Genomic DNA, 15,935 nt, shown 5'->3' with positions numbered 1-15,935 from the left:
ACTACCAACCGAAAAACGACAGAGGGGCCCACATTTAGAGCAATGATGAAATTGTATTAAAAATCTACGAATAAATGCATTTTGAGGAATTCGGTTTGAAGAATCTAACAAACCAAGACACCAAGATCCAATCAGCCATACACAATGCCATGAAGGCAGGAAGAAGGAAGGCATGAGCCACCACCATCACCACCACAACCACCATTAGTCACCATGTGTTTGCCTTCGAGTGTTCGATTTAGTCATGATGTGCAATTTTTATTCTTGCAGTGGCCACTTTTGGGGCTGAACCATTCCCAATAATAGTGCCATAGATGTTTCAGTTAGCCCAAGGCTTTACCGCGTTATGTTGGTTTTGTCATTAATTTAGGAATGATTTTGAATGGACTAATAAATGTGGTATATAAGAAACAATTTTTTTTTAATTTTTCATAAAACAAAAATTTCTTCAAATAATATATATAAATATTTTATATATTCTTATTTATGTATTTTAGATATTTTTACATTATCACGCAAAATATGTCTGAAGCCTAAAATATGCCTACACTCCTGGTTCGCCGCAGCCGATTATAGTGCAATCACAGAATTTATAGAATTAATTATAAATAAAAAAATATTTATTAATACACCTAATTTAATTGCTTATCTTGTTTTACTAAAAAAAAACTAACTGAATCAATGAAATTTTTATGTTTTTTTACCCTTCATCATTGGATGGAGGGTATAACTTTGTCATTCTGTTTGTAGCACATCGAAATATTGGTATCAGACAAACAAGCTACCGACTTGAAACTTGGTACAGGAATTTGTTATTGATGGGCCAAATGGGCCATATCGAACCATTTTGAAATATATCTCCCATATAAACCGATCTCTAGATTTGATCTTCAGAACCTCTTGGAGGAATACATTTCCTTCGATTCGGCTCACATTTGATGCGTGGTATTAGTATATGCCCTTGGAGAACCATACAAAATATTGCCTATATCGGTCCATAATTATATATAGCTCCCATATAAACCGAACCTCGAAGTTTTAACTTCGGTAGCCTCTTGGCTACCATCTGATCCGATTGAAATTTGGCTTTCTAATTTTCTATGGATAAATTGGTTCACATCGATTCATAATTATTTATTGACTCCTCTATATAAAATGATCAAGAAATGGAGAAGCTTATATAGATATTTATTCTGAATTTTTTTATCTAATATAGGATCCATATAGATAGTGGTTCCAAATACCTTGCCATTGGCAACTGTTACCACAACTCTAGTAATTTTATTGTGAACTTAGTCTTTAGTAGAACTTTGTACACAATCCATGGTGAAGGGTGCATAAAATTCCGCCTATTTTTTACTTTGAATAAATTTTTTTTCTCGAAAAATGCTAGTGGTATTTTTTGGCGCAATGAAAATGGGACCCAGGAAACTTCCAAATGAAGTGGAGCCTCAAAAGTGAATATGGCCCACAAATAAACCCGAACAATATGGAACTGAAGCATGACAATCAACCCCAAAACAAAATTAGGGCTCATTCTTATTTTTGATTTAAACGACTCTATGAAAATGAAATAATGGGAAATTAAATTTGTGTTACTGAGTACGAAAAAATATTCATTTTCTTCAGTGGGCATTAGCTATAATCCCGGCAATATATTTCATGGTGGAATGACGTTAGTTCACTTTAGCTTAACACCCGACCGAACGCCGGTCACTTAAATCACTTTGAAATCGCTTTACTTTGGAACAACAAAATATTGTAAAGTTGTAACCATTCTAAACAAAATTTTTATTTCTGAAGAAAATTTTGCCAAAATTTTAGTCCTATAGAAAATTTTGTCAAAATTTGGTTTCTATAGAAAATTTTGTCAAAATTTTATTTCTATAGAAAATTTTCTGAAAATTGTATTTCTATAGAAAATTTTTTCAAAATTGTATTTCTATAGAAAATTTTCTTAAAATTTTATTTCCATAGAAAATTTTGTCGAAATTTTATTTCTATAGAAAATTTTGTCAAAATTTTATTTCTATAGAAAATTTTGTCAAAATTTTATTTCTATAGAACATTTTGTCAAAATTTTATTTCTATAGAAAATTTTTTCAAAATTGTATTTTAATAAAAAATTTTGTCAAGATTTTATTTCTATAGGAAATTTTGTCAAAATTTTATTTCTATAAAAAATTTTGTCAAAATTTTGGTCCTATAGAAAATTTTGTCAAAATTTTATTTCTATAGAAAATTTTCTCAAAATTTTATTTCTATAGAAAATATTGTCAACATTATTTTTTTTTTATAGAAAATTTTGTCAACATATTATTTATATAGAAGATCTTGTCAACATTTTATTTCTATAGAAAATGTTGTCAAGATTTTATCTCTATAGAAAATTTTGTCAAGATTTTATTTCTATAGAAAATTTTGTCAACATTTTTTTTCTGTAGAAAATTTTGTCAAATTTTTATTTCTATAGAAAATTTTCTCAAAATTTTATTTCTATAGAAAATTTTGTCAACATTTTATTTCTATAGAAGATTTTGTAAAAATTTCTTTTCTATAGAAAATTTTATCAAAATTTTATTTCTATAGAAAATTTTCTCAAATTTTTATTTCAATAGAAAATTTTCTCAAAATTGTATTGCCATAGAAAATTTTGTCAAAATTTTATTTCTATAGAAAATTTTGTTAAATTTTTATTTCTATAAAAAATTTTCTCAAAAATTTATATCTATAGAAAATTTTATCAAGATTTTATTTCTATAGAAAATTTTCTCAAAATTTTATTTCTATAGAAAATTTTCTCAAAATTTTATTTCTATAGAAAAATTTCTCAAAATATTTTTTTATATATAAAATTTTCTCAAAATTTTATTTCTATAGAAAATTTGTCAAAATTTTATTTCTATAGAAAATTTTCACAAAATTTTATTTCTATAGAAAATAATGTCAACATTATTTTTTTCCATAGAAAATTTTGTCAACATTTTATTTATATAGAAGATCTTGTAAACATTTTATTTCTATAGAAAATGTTGTCAAGATTTTATTTCTATAGAAAATTTTGTCAAATTTTTTTTCTGTAGAAAATTTTGTCAAATTTTTATTTCTATAGAAAATTTTGTCAAAATTTTATTTATATTTAAATTTTGTCAAAATTTTATTTCTATAGAAAATTTTGTTAAATTTTTATTTCTATAGAAAATTTTCTCAAAAATTTATTTCTATAGAAAATTTTATCAAGATTTTATTTCTATAGAAAATTTTGTAAAAATTTTATTTCTATAGTAAATTTTGACAAAATTTTATTTATATTTAAATTTTGTCAAAATTTTATTTCTATAGAAAATTTTGTTAAATTTTTATTTCTATAGAAAATTTTCTCAAAAATTTATTTCTATAGAAAATTTTATCAAGATTTTATTTCTATAGAAGATTTTGTAAAAATTTCTTTTCTATAGAAAATTTTCTCAAAATTGTATTGCCATAGAAAATTTTGTCAAAATTTTATTTCTATAGAAAATTTTGTCAAAATTTTATTTATATTTAAATTTTGTCAAAATTTTATTTCTATAGAAAATTTTGTTAAATTTTTATTTCTATAGAAAATTTTCTCAAAAATTTATTTCTATAGAAAATTTTATCAAGATTTTATTTCTATAGAAAATTTTGTAAAAATTTTATTTCTATAGTAAATTTTGACAAAATTTTATTTCTATAGAAAATTTTCACAAAATTTTATTTCTATAGTAAATTTTGACAAAATTTTATTTCTATAGAAAATTTTCACAAAATTTTATTTCTATAGAAAATTCTCTCAAAATTTTATTTCTATAGAAAATTTTCTCCAATTTTTATTCCTATAGAGCATTTTGTCAACGTTTTTTTTTTATAGAAAATTTTGTCAAAAATTTATTTCAATAAAAAAATTTTTCAAAAATTTATTTGTATAGAAAATTTTGTCAAAATTTTAGTCCCATAGAAAATTTTCTCAAAATTTTAGTCCTATAGAAAATTTTCTCAAAATAGAAATTCCTGTAGAAAATTTTGTCAAAATTTGGTTTCTATAAAAAATGTCAAAATTTATTTCTAAAGAAAATTTTGTAAAAATTTTATTTCTATAGAAAATTTTGACAAAATTTTATTTCTATAGAGAATTTTCTCTAAATTTTATTTCTATAGAAAATTTTGTCAATTTTTTTTTCTATAGAAAATTTTGTCAATTTTTTTTTTCTATAGAAAATTTTGTCAAAAATTTATTTGTATACAAAATTTTGTCAAAATTTTATTTCTGTAGAAAATTTTGTCAAAATTTGGTTTCTAAGGAAAATTTTGTCAAAATTTATTTTTAAAGAAAAATTTGTCAAAATTTTATTACTAGAGAAAATTTTTTACAAAAATTATTTCTATAGAAAATTTTCTCAAAATTGTATTTCTGTAGAAACTTTACCTCTTAGTTTGAGAGAAATATTTTGCAAGATCTACCAAATTATCGCGAATTTTACCAAACTTTTAAACAGTAAAAAAAACTACAATTGTTGGTAAAATTCTACCAACTGTTGCAACCGTGGTGCATTTCCATTTAAAGTATTGGGTTTTGGGGTTAACGGGCATCAAAAATAAAACGAAGTTATACTTTAAACAAAAAAAAAACCAAAAAAAAAATCCCACCTCATTTATGTTTTGAGGCTCATTCTTATGGGGCCCGGATTCATAGCACCAGTTTTTTGGTGTGGAGTCTGTTTTATTATCCTGATTTAGATTAACAGCTGCCTGTAAATGAATGAAACTGGGTGTTGGCTAAAAGTCACCACTATTTTCCTCTAGAGGCGCTGCAGGATAGGTCTATTTATAATTTCTTTATTGGTTTTAGTAAAGCGTTGTATTTTTCCTGGTTTTTGTCTTGTTTATTTATAGAATTATTTAGGCTAATGCCACCCGGGAATCGAACCCAGCTCATTCTTCTTGCAAGACTAATGCACTTCCACTAAGCTACCGATGTCAAGATTTAAATCAATAAATTGGGTATTTCTTCAACACTTGTGAAAAGTTGCATTTTTAACATTAAACTAAAAATTCATGGTATACCCACCAAAAGCCATAAATTCCGAATTTCATCATGAAATCTTAAAAGCTCGTCATGAACACCAAGATGATCAGCAAAGAAATACGATCTAACAAACAATAATAAACCATAAAAACGCGTCAAAAGCCACGCATATTTTATAAACTGTTAGTCAGTCTCAACAGTTCATCAGAAGTCCTTCCATCTATCTGACCAAAAAACACAAACACTCCTCTGTATTGTCTGTCTGTCCATCATAGAAGCCTTCATAGATCATAGCAGAGAGAAGACTATTTGCAGTTCGTTGCTAGTTGGTATGGCTGACTTAATGTCGTTTTGACTATCGAAGATTGGTGATCGAGGTACCATAGTAGTAGTAGTAGTCATCGGTTCAGCCCGTTGCTATTGATCCAAGCATCCAGATAATTTACAATGAAGTCAAAAGTTGCAGCCACATTAGGCGTGTGTTCTCCTAACAACCATCACCAGACATCAAATTCCACCAATAATGAAACAAACCAAAAAAAAAAAACAAACAGGCCGCATTCGACCCCAATGGGGATGGGGAACTGGCTAGCTAGCATGGTGTACGTAATACGGCCTACTGCGTTGATCAACTTCATTACACATTTGAGCTCGATTTGGTTTCGATTCGATTTTTGGGCCACTCATTTTTTGGCGATGCCGTTGTCATTTTTATTTCCATTCTTCGTTTTTGCCTATGAGTTAGCAGCTAGCGACCAAGTTGGTTTTTGTTTTTGTTGTTTTTCTCCTTTTTGCCTTGGAATATTTGAACATGCATATTGTCATCTCAAAAACTAGCAAGAAAATAGGTCTCTTCGAATGTCAGTTTAAGTAGAGGCAGAAAAAGGAATAAACAAAACAAATTTTTCCTAACGAACCAACAAATACTTCAATGCTATTCAAACCATATTCACACATTTAAATATCGTTAGACACAATGAAAATATGTACGGCACCGTGTTCCTAAACAGGCCGGTATTATAAAAATGTGCATAGTTCCTTGTTTTTTTTTTTTTTTTTAATTTTTAAAAGAAAAAACCAAAATAAATACTTTTTAATTTTACTATGAAAAATTCAGTTGTACTTGAAATGCTTTTATTTGAAAGAAAGATTCAATTCTCCTGAAAAAATAGTAATTTATATTGGATAAGCGAATAAGTGTTTTTTTATTCAAAAATTGTTTGTGTATGTCGGCGAAAAACTGCGACAACTAATTTTCACAGACTTCTCTTGAAGAACTCCATTAAGCGAGTTTTGCAATATCAGGGATATATGGTGGATGTCTCAGACCAAACTCTCCTAGTTTTTGAATCAATGATATGTGTGATGGAAGCCGAAGCCTATTCCGGTGATTACACTGAAAAAACAATGAACCCTTTTCCATTGCAAAATGAACTAAACTGTAGTAATATTGACCATGATTTAGCCCTTAAGATTTTTTTCAACTTGTCTAGTTTATAATTTTCTTAAATTTTAGTTCATCTATAACATTGTAGTTTAGTTCATTTTTAAAACACCATAAGATTTATATACCCCTACCAAGTTAAAAAGTCAGTATTATTTTGGTTTACTTGCTTATTTTGTGGGAAACCCGATAATAAAAATTGGTTAACAGTCTCTTTAAAATGTCGACGACTAAACTATTTTTAAATCAATCATTCCACAGTACAGAGAAATTAAATAATTAAAGGAACAACAAACCGTTTTACTATTATGAAAATTTTCATACATTAAAATTAAACTTTCTTTAAGCAAAAGTACTTTATTATAAAAACTTATGATGAAAGTTCTTAATACAATGTTTTTTGTGAATAAAAATTATGACCACGTGGAACAGAGAGTAGTTCATTTGAACCCGCTGTTTGGACATTTTGACTTATCCTTTTTTTTATTCATCGTAGGTAGTTTTTTCACATATCTTGCTGGAAAAAATGGAAACAAAAATGAAAATTGTTAAAAATTAACACCATGTAATGAAATATAATTTTTAATTCTTCATTTTAGCTTGTAACTTACCATATTTCGGGCATTTTATCAAATGGTGTAAAGAATTCAACTTTTCTTTGGAAAACGTATCTCATAAAATTTGTACCTGAAACAATTAGAGAAATAATGAAGTATTCTAAATAAACTCATAAAAATGTGTTGTTATCGATGTGAAGGATATAATAAAATAAATATTCTAGTTGAAAGAAAGCCAAAGTTTTAATATAAAACTTACCAATTCGCTGAGGGGAAATATAAAAAGTTGTCCAAATTTATTTGGGTTACTCTGAAATTAAATATTAAATAAAATTATTAAATAAGTTTTCAGAAAATCTAATGAAAAAAATAATAATATGCATTAGAAACCAAATATTCTTGATAACCCTAGACAGTCATCATTCGTCAAAATGACGACACGTAATTTCATTTTCGATTTAAAATGCATTTTAGTCTATTGGTAAATGGTGAATTTAACTTATACTAATTCGACCGTTTTATGAATTTTTGTTTTATACTACTTAAAACCAAATTGAATAAGAAAATAAACTCAAGTTTGGTTCACTTTTTCGCTCACGATGAAAATTATAGCGTCTTGAAATGAGCCGTAGTCAAAATGACGAAGGCTGACGTTAATGTACAAAAAATAAGGATGACTGTCCAGGGCTAAAAGAAAGTTAAAGAATCCTTACCAATTCACTATTAAATTACAGGCAAAGGAGTACTAAAAATTTGTCCAAACGTTTAAGGGGTTATTCTGAAATTAAATATTTGTTTTTACATTAAAAATATTACATTGGTTTCCAAAAAATTTGATTAAAGAAATACTAAAATGAGGCATTAAAAAACCTGTAATTTTGATGATAAAAAGGTCACAAAAACGTAAATATTCTAGTTAAAATAAAGCCAATTTTTAAAAGAAAACTTACCAATTCTCTATTTTTTATTTGTTCGAATCCATCTGGAGTTGCTCTGAAATTAAATATTGTTTTTACAACAAAGAAAAACATTAAACTGGTTTCCAAAAAAATTAATTAACAAAAAATAATATACATAAAAAATATTCTTTTTAAAAGAAAGTCATATTAAAAATACTTACCAATTTATGAATAAACTATACGCTGAGATATAACAAAAATTTTCTTAATTCATCTGGAAGTTGATATTAATTTTTTACATAGAATAATAAAAATTTCAATACACTTTCAACATATTTTCCTAAATATTCGTAATAACTTTTTTCTAAACTACCGATAAAATATTAATAACTTTCATTTAAAAGGTTTAATAAACAAACACCAATATATGTCTCAAAAATCCAAAATATTCCATGCCTTTATATTCCCTTGTTGCATACCTACTTAAAAGATGCAACAGCCCACGACAACGCCAACTATACAACTGAAGCATGCCAAACAAAACCAAGCAAAGCCAAAACATTCCTACAACAACAAAAACACATGTGCCTTTATTGAAAACAACACCTCATCCAGCCAAATAAACCATCCGCGAATAACAAACACACACACACGCAAACCACTAAATGAACAAAAATAAAAACAACCCCACGCTCATGTATACACAACAAAACTCAAGTAACATCATCTTTACATTAATCACATTCCACTATGCCGATAAAGATCTCTGTACTATGCATTAGTTCATCGCATCTGCTGACAATATACTCTAAGAATAATATTCGTAAAGGCACACCAGTTTACGAACAATGAAACGTTTAACTTAAAATTTGCAAAATTTTCAAGAAATGTTATCTACCATTTTTGACGAAAATGTCTATAAATTTAATTACATGTGAACTAAAAATTGCACTTATTATTTACAAAATACTTTACATTTCACAAGTAGTTTTATAGCATGACAAACGAATTTTTAACTACCAGTTAAGAAATTTTTTAAGGAAATTTCCATCGTATTTTGTAGGCCATGAACTAAACGATTGCTACTTAGAATTTGTAAAATTTCCTTCCGAGTAGTTAATTTTCGTTGAAGATGCGAAAAATGAACTAAAATTCTGGAAAATTCTTGTAATAAATTATTGTACAAATTTTCTTAAATTTACGAGACACTTTTTTTCTGTGTAGTTTTGGTTTTTCCTTTCGATTGTTTGCTTCAATCTCATCAGTGTTCGAATCAATAGTTCTCAAAATAAATCGGCATGACAGCATGGCGCCATGTGGTAGATATCACAGGAGATAAACGACTCGAACGATATCTATTGACAAAAGACTTTTACGATTACCATTAATTCTACCTTAAGTCATTGAAGAAAATATGATGTCCTAGTGTTACAATCAGAACAAAAAGCCCAACAAAAATCGGCACACATTTTTTATGAAGACAAAAATACAGATCAATTTATTTTATACATTTTATATACGTTTATTCATCGAAAATCAATCCTTGAAATTAACAGTTCAAGGGAGACGCCATTTACCATTTATAGAAATTTTTCCTTGCCTATCTTCAGGCGTCATCATGGTCCGCTTGACAAGACTATGGTCTAAGAAGGAACAAGTATTATAGTCTAGGACCCTTTTATGTGAATGCACCGATCACATTCGTAATTGTAAAAGGATACAAGATTAAACTTTACAAAAACTTTTACTCTTAACAAGTAAAGAAAGTCTAAAGTCGGGCGGGGCCGACTATATTATACCCTGCACCGCTTTATAGATCTAAATTTTCGATACCATATCACATCCGTCAAATTTGTTGGGGGCTATATATAAAGGTTTGTCCCAAATACATACCTTTAAATATCACTCGATCTGGACAGAATTTGATAGACTTCTACAAAATCTATAGACTCAAAATTTAAGTTGGCTAATGCACTAGGGTGGAACACAATGTTAGTAAAAAATATGGGAAACATTTAAATCTGAAGCAATTTTAAGGAAACTTCGCAAAAGTTTATTTATGATTTATCGCTCGATATATATGTATTAGAAGTTTAAGTCATTTTTACAACTTTTCGACTCAGCAGTGGCGATTTTACAAGGAAAATGTTGGTATTGTGACCATTTCTGTCGAAATCAGAAAAACAAAATTTCAACTAAATCGGAGTTAAAAATTGGCCTCTACGGTCATATGAGTGTAAATCGGGCGAAAGCTATATATGGGAGATATATCTAAATCTGAACCGATTTCAACCAAATTTGGCACGGATAGCTACAATGCTAATTCTACTCCCTGTGCAAAATTTCAACCAAATTGGGCCAAAACTCTGGCTATTAGAACCATATTAGTCCATATCGAGCGAAAGATATATATGGGAGCTATATCTAACTCTGAACCGTTTTCAATCAAATTTTGCACACTTAACTGCACTACTAATTGTACTCCTAGTGCAAAATTTCAAACTAATTGGGCCAAAACTCTGGCTTCTAGGACCCTATTAGTCCATATCGGGTGAAAGATATGGGATATATATCTAAATCTGAACCGATTTCAATCAAATTTTGCACACTTGACTATACGACTAAGTGTTATGTTTGTACAAAATTTCAAGCAAATCGGTATAAAACATATTAGTGCATATCGGGCGAAAGATATATATGGGAGCTATATCTAAATCTGAACCGATTTCTTCCAAAATCAATAGGGTTCTAATCTGACCCAAATTAGGAACATGTGCCAAATTTGAAGGCGATTGGACTTAACTTGTGACCTAGACTTTGATCACAAAAATGTGTTCATAGACAGACGGACGGACGGATAGACGGACATGGTTATGTCGACTCAAGGACCCACCCTGAGCATTATTGCCAAAGACACCATGAGTCTATCTCGTCTCCTTCTGGGTGTTTGTAACACTATGCACTATCGTCTTCAAATTTAATACAACGTAATTAAACACCCTTAAAGTAAGCAAAATTTAATCGAAATAGCTTCACATTTCGAATTCACTCGATTTTCCAAAAAATTTTGAACGGAGTAAATATCATCATTTTCGAGGCAAAAATCGGAAAATGTTATTTTTTGAGTCAAAAATCATCAAAATGCCAATAAATCGGAAAAATTGGCAGGGTATAATATAGACGACCCAGCCCGACTTTAGAATTTCCCTAGTTGCCACTTATGTATACCAAGATGAGACATCCTAATGACAAAAGCATTTATATATTGCCACCAATTTATTTTAATTGAACCGAAATCGCCACAAGAATACAGTGTGGACAAAACATTTTTAATGAAATATGATGATTTAAACAAACAATTCTGCATTCTTTTATAATGAAGAATATTAAATTTGGTAAAGAACAATTTTGAAAATATTACTTCCTAGGACTTTTGAACACCCCCACCACTGTGAATAGCTTAGCAAAAAAACCCAACCAAAAAAACAAACATAGTCTAAGACTTTCAAATAAAAAAAGATCCAATTCTGCAACCATTAAACGGTTCAACATGATGTCCCCCCATATAAATGTGTTTGTTTGTGTGTGTGTGTGTATTGTTGTATGCGTTCAAGCTCCAAGTGTACCATCAAACAACAACAACAAGAACAACACCAAAGGAAAATGATAACATTGGCGTGATGCCTGTTTCGTTCGCCCCGTTCATCAGGCTGGGCTATGTATGCATGTCTGTCTATCGGTGAGTGAGTATCTTAGTCAGCCCCATAAAGACACCGGAGTTTGCCGCTTCAACAACCAGCATCATTTGCTATGCAACTCCTTTAAGTAAGGCAGGCAGCAGGCGCATATTCACCCTGCCGCCCATTTTGGCTGACTCCTTCACAGTCTAAGCGCTAGGCAACCAAACGACAGACCGTTTGCCTGTTATTTGCTGGCTTTTTGACTTGTCGCGTTTTTGGGCGACTTTGCTGTAACAATTTCGTTGTTGTTGTTGGTGGTGTTGTTGCTGGAGCTGGAATACCTTCAACAATAACAGTTAGACCTACAAAACTAAATACCGGGAGTAAGAATGAATGGAAGGTTGACTAGCTGGCTGGATCCTTGCAATGTTGGATGGTTGACAAGCGAGGGCGATCGGCGGCGATGGAAGACCATGGTCTACGTTCGTCCGTCTGTCTGCCTATGTTGTTTGCATGTAAGTATTTATAGTTACAGGCGACATGAATGTAATGAAGTTGAAGTGTGCGGGTGTGGTCGCTTGATTTGCTATTACCAAATATTTTTTTCCAACTGCTGCTCCAAGTTTCACGAAAAAACAGCAACAACAAAACTGAAACCTAAGCTGGGCTGACGTTCAACTTTTATGATCTTAAAACACCACTGGGACACACACCACAGTTTAGGCTAAAACTTTTTGGATATTAGACTTAGATTTCGTGGTGGTAGTGATTCTGATGGTGGTTAGTGGTGCTTATGCGCAACACCACAAATGATCTCCATAGAATCATAAGAGGAGCTCTAGCTAAGGTCTTAACTCGTCCATATATGAGTGTGAGGAGCTCGAGCTCACTTGGGCCAAAAGCCCAAGACCAGCGATCATCAAGCATTCATCCAACAGCCAAATATCCATCCATCCAGCCAGCCAGCCAGCACCCAGCCCCAACACAAACACTTGGTACTTGATGGAGTGTTGTGTAATAGTTTTCCATATTGTCCCGGGATTCAAACAGCACATTTGCATGGCAAGAGCCACACAAATATTTTTATTGCTGGCAAACATTTTTGCAATAGGCGAGGATAGCCAGGTTGGGAGACCAACTGGCGGTTGGTGGAGTTGAATGGAGTTGAAATATTACAATTAAGGAAATTTCAAGTATTTTCCTTTATGTAGATCATGGAAATCCATATTCTCCCATTAGCTGGGTAATAAAAGCAAGAAATTATGATGATAGTCGTTGCATTAAAATGCCAAAATACTTGGCCAATATGTATGAGGCTCAAATTACGTGATGCCCACGTTTGGGGGTGGAGTGGCAGGAAGGTAGCTCTATAAGATGAGTTAACAACAGAAGTTCCCTCGGATCATAGAGGTCATACACGTCCAATCATTTTCAATTAAAGAGATTCACTTAATTCTGGGATATATCTATCGATTAAAAAATATAAGTTGCGGATGAAAATGTTACTTGGTTGGTCCGTAAAACTATTTAGAAACCTCTCGGCCATTACCGCTTATGCACGAGGTCTTCTGAAATGTCGACTATCTCAGATATTTCGAGCACTTTCAATCGGTGATCTGGCTATACGAGATCATGGATTTTTGTCTCCGAAAACGGAGGATACATTTCCGGGATGTGTCTCATGACAAATGGAAGTGTTGCCCCCAAAACAAATTTTTGACAATAGATTTGATTTTTCTTCAAAACTCAACAATCCCACCATCGAACAATATTCTTTCTAAAATCCCACTTTCAGAAACGGTAAAAGCTAAACTACAAATCCGAGCGTTTATGTTAGCAGAAAAATTATACATTTTTGCGATACTTTTATATCAGGCAGTAAGCTAAGGTAACGGAAGGCCCCGATGTGCAAAGGTTTGTTTGTCTGCTCTACTTACAAAAGGTCATGGGTTCAATCACAGTGTCGACCAAAAGTTTTCAGCGGTATTTTATCCCCTCACAGCAATGCTGATTGCGACATTTCAGTGTTTAAGCTTCTCTAAGTGGTCTCAAAGTAATGTGAAACCCCGTTCGGACTCGGCTATAAAAGGGAGATCCCTTGTCATTGAGCTAAAAATAGAATAGAGCAGCAACGCATTGACGCTGGAGTTTACTACAAGTGTATCACAATGGACTGTATAGTCTAAGTGAGCCTGCCGGGCTGTAACTAGAGGTGTGCACGTGAGTGGTATTTTACTCACGCTCACGCACACTCACGATGGAAAAATCTTACTCACGCACACTCACGCACGATATTGTTTGGTAGGACTCACGCACACTCACGAAAAGAAATTGTGTACTCACGCACACTCACGCACGAAAATGTCGTGACTCACGAAAATACCGTGACTCACGAAAAATGTCGTGGCTCACGAACAATTTTTTGAGTAATTTACCTTAGCGACGTGTCTGAAAATATGAGCATTATTAAATTCGAGAGCGTTATTACACTCTTAACATCCCAGGTGTCACTAAAATTGTAAATGAATTTAATTCTTAAGCGTTTTATGTCGGTGAGCGGGATTATTTTCGTCAGCGTAAATCTTTACTCACGCACACTCACGAAGATAATATTTTCGTGACTCACGCTCACGCACGACATTTTGGTATGTTAATCACGCTCATGCACACTCACGCCGTTGCCATGAGCGTGACTCACGACTCACGCGTGACTCACGAAAATTTTCGTGAGTCACGACAATTTCGTGTCACGTACACACCTCTAGCTGTAACTATACAAAATTTAAACTAAGGTGGAGTACTTATCGGATCACCCTCGAAAAATCGATTTCGATGTTGGGTTACTTGTTGTTTATTTTGCATTTTATTTTCGTTAGTATATTCCAGGTAAACTTAGCGCCAGTAAACCCAGAAAAGGGTGAATATGATCACCCCAAAAATGTTTCAAGAGCATAATGTTACTGATTTACAGTAAGCATGTAACATGTTTATCGGAACCATGTTATTTTCTCGGAAATTATTTATCGGAAATCGGCAAAAGTAAAATTAAGCTGTGAAAAAGTAACATTATGCTCTTGAAACATGTTGATCATATTTCTTCTCTGGATATACCTCATTTGTTGGTGTCGGGGAGCGGAGAAAAACTTCCCTTTCCTACCCTTTTAGGAATCACCATTTGGTCTGAACACAATATTCACAAGCAAATAGAGAACTTAACAATAGGATTAGAGACCCTCGCTCGATATTTTTTTTTCGAATGAGAATTTTCAAATTTTTGGCCTGAGAATTCATTCAAATGTTAACAATGTTTTTATTTTTTTTCTTTGACACTTATTGTATATGTTCGTTTATTGCTCGACAACAAAATATGAAGTGACTTGCTTTCGAAATAGGAGAACAAAACTCAATTTTCTTTCGTTTGGAATACAAAAGAAAGCTTTCGTTCGATATACAGGAACAGGCCATTACTTTGAAACTAACTTGAAATTTTCTTGAAGGTTAAACAATGGCATATGGTAGTGGACGGGTATCGATCTCGCCCGGCTTTTCTAGCTATTCTAAAAAGCTGATTTACCTGAAATTTATAAGGGCATTGCAAAACCTGCAGAACTTATGTTGATGAGGCCGATATTGAGAAGCTTCTTCATCGACAGTCAGGCAGCTATAAAGGCCTTGGATAATCTGAACATAACGCCGTAGGTAGTCAGCTGCTGTCATAACATGGATAGCTTAGAGCTCTCATTGTGCTCGGTACCTAGATATTATGGAATATCATTATCATTATAAGAATGCGAGCGTGCTGACTAAAGTAGGCCCCCGCGACACGGATAACATCGTTACGGATGTTTTCCTCCCGCTATTTTTATACCCTCCACCATAGGATGGGGGTATATTAACTTTGTCATTCCGTTTGTAACACATCGAAATATTGCTCTAAGACCCCATAAAGTATATATATTCTGGGTCGTGGTGAAATTCTGAGTCGATCTGAGCATGTCCGTCCGTCCGTCTGTTGAAATCACGTTAACTTCCGAACGAAACAAGCTATCGACTTGAAACTTGGCACAAGTAGTTGTTATTGATGTAGGTCGGATGGTAGTGAAAATGGGCCATATCGGTCCACTTTTACGTATAGCCCCCATATAAACGGACCCCCAAATTTGGCTTGCGATTGCTCTAAGAGAAGCAAATTTCATCCGATTCGGCTGAAATTTGGTATATGGTGTTAGTATATGATCTCTAACAACCATGCAAAAATTGGTTCATATCGGTCCACTTTTACGTATAGCCCCCATATAAACGGATCCC

The sequence above is a fragment of the Haematobia irritans genome, chromosome 2 (assembly GCF_050003625.1).
Source record: "Haematobia irritans isolate KBUSLIRL chromosome 2, ASM5000362v1, whole genome shotgun sequence".
NCBI classification, from domain to species: Eukaryota; Metazoa; Arthropoda; class Insecta; order Diptera; family Muscidae; genus Haematobia; species Haematobia irritans.
Note: the sequence above shows the minus strand (reverse complement) of the source record.